The following is a 2500-nucleotide window of genomic DNA, read 5'->3' as shown; positions in this document are numbered from 1 at the left end:
ATTATTCTGCAAACAGGAGGAGGCTGAGCTCCCCTGCACGATACACCTCGAAACCCTCTCAGGTCCCGGCGGCGCGCAGCGCCGTCCTAAGTACTTGGTCGGGTTCGAGAGAGGCGCAATCGCCCGGAGATAGGCGAGTAGACGCTTTCAGTGCGAACACCCGTGCTCCCAACTGAGCTTGCCGCTGCCGACAGAGGCCCGGGAGCGTGCTGTCGTGGCATTGCCGGCGGGAAACAACACGCGCCACCTACGGTGACCGGCAGCTCCAACGCCAGCGCCACAGAAGGGCAAAGCCCCACTTGGGTGCAGAAGCGAACTCTCCCAGCACAGCGCACGCGCCAACACGTCCGCAGAGCTGCGATACAAACCACCTGCGAGAACCGCTGGGGGCGACCGAGCAGCAGACGGCGTCGCGACGCCGAGTGCCGGGCGGCGGCGCATCCTCAACGCACACAGTCCGCAATCGGACCAGCACACTGCAGATGTCCACCGCGCTTCGCACCGGGCTCGACAGAACCCACTTTGGCCGCCTGGCGCCGCGCGCAGGGTGCGCCGGCGCATAGCTGGGACGCCAGCCGGGCCCGTCGGCCGGCGCTCCTGCCACTGGGCGCCCCCCACCAGCCGGCTGTAGTGCGTGCGCTCACGCAGCGCGCGGCCAGCACGCCGGGCGGCCCCCCCTCACCGGCCGGGGACTGTCCCGCCAAGCCACAGCCTCGTATCGCTTCATACCCACATGGCCAACTCAGGTTCGGGGGCATGGCGGGTACCGCCGAAACAACCGGTTCACAGATGTACCGATCGTCGCTATCACCGATGCACCTGCAGCGCGAACAACCGCTCAACAACTGATTTCCAGTTCATTTGCGGATCTTTGGCAGCAAACGTATACGTCAATCTACATTTGCGAAATCTACGATTCTGGCATGCCTGCATGTTATGTGTCACGACACGCTACATCAGCCCACATACACACTGCGGCATGTACACGAGAGAACACGTGGAAGATGGTCCGCGCACGTGTGCAATGTCCCTTGCGCGGTCGACTGTCAACCGGCCTCTGTAGCATGTCGCAGATGTGGAACGCGGTCCACCGTGCTATCATGTTGTGTGGGGCAATACGATTAAATAGGAAAACCCTCGTCGCTACATCAACAGACGGCTCACGCTGATTCCCGGCAGAGGGAGGAGGGGGGGGGGGGGCCAACATGCAATACTTTCGTCCGTACCTACTTACCACATGTCTGTACGGCGTACAACAGTGCAATCTCGCTGTAATGGGGAGACGAGACAAGTAGCATCGTGCACAACATATGGCCCTTATGATTCGCCATTGTAGGGCGCAGCCGGTGTACGGTCAAGCATGTGCCACATTATGTCACTCAGTACGTAACGACGGATGATCAGTGTGGGTTACGCGTACATCAGCGGACAGTCCACACAGGCCGTACCACAACGTACACTGACTGCATCGACAACCGAATGCAACTGAACAGCTGCAAGGCTCATTTCACAAACAAACGCCTGACCGACCAGCTTGGAAGGGCAGGAGGGGAGGGCGATATTCGTTCTGTAGCGGTACACCCTTCCAGTGGTTAGCGGGACTGTGTAGAAAGTACGCAACACTCGAAAGACCTTTATGTGAGGGTACGCACCATGGCATCAAGAAATACACATGACACCAGAGGATCCAAGCAGTGAACTATGTTCAGAGGGTTGCTGTTAGGCAAAGCTACATTCCTGTGACGTTACATGTGACAGTTAAGGTGCAGTGTAAGTTAGGTTAAGGTGCAGTGTAAGTTAGGTTAAGGTGCAGTGTAAGTTAGGTTAAGGTGCAGTGTAAGTTAGGTTAAGGTGCAGTGTAAGTTAGGTTAAGGTGCAGTGTAAGTTAGGTTAAGGTGCAGTGTAAGTTAGGTTAAGGTGCAGTGTAAGTTAGGTTAAGGTGCAGTGTAAGTTAGGTTAAGGTGCAGTGTAAGTTAGGTTAAGGTGCAGTGTAAGTTAGGTTAAGGTGCAGTGTAAGTTAGGTTAAGGTGCAGTGTAACTTAGGTTAAGGTGCAGTGTAACTTAGGTTAAGGTGCAGTGTAACTTAGGTTAAGGTGCAGTGTAACTTAGGTTAAGGTGCAGTGTAACTTAGGTTAAGGTGCAGTGTAACTTAGGTTAAGGTGCAGTGTAACTTAGGTTAAGGTGCAGTGTAACTTAGGTTAAGGTGCAGTGTAACTTAGGTTAAGGTGCAGTGTAACTTAGGTTAAGGTGCAGTGTAACTTAGGTTAAGGTGCAGTGTAACTTAGGTTAAGGTGCAGTGTAACTTAGGTTAAGGTGCAGTGTAACTTAGGTTAAGGTGCAGTGTAACTTAGGTTAAGGTGCAGTGTAACTTAGGTTAAGGTGCAGTGTAACTTAGGTTAAGGTGCAGTGTAAGTTAGGTTAAGGTGCAGTGTAAGTTAGGTTAAGGTGCAGTGTAAGTTAGGTTAAGGTGCAGTGTAAGTTAGGTTAAGGTGCAGTGTAA

Source organism: Schistocerca gregaria, unplaced genomic scaffold, assembly GCF_023897955.1.
Source record: "Schistocerca gregaria isolate iqSchGreg1 unplaced genomic scaffold, iqSchGreg1.2 ptg000725l, whole genome shotgun sequence".
Classification (NCBI taxonomy): domain Eukaryota; kingdom Metazoa; phylum Arthropoda; class Insecta; order Orthoptera; family Acrididae; genus Schistocerca; species Schistocerca gregaria.
This window is presented reverse-complemented; position numbering follows the sequence as displayed.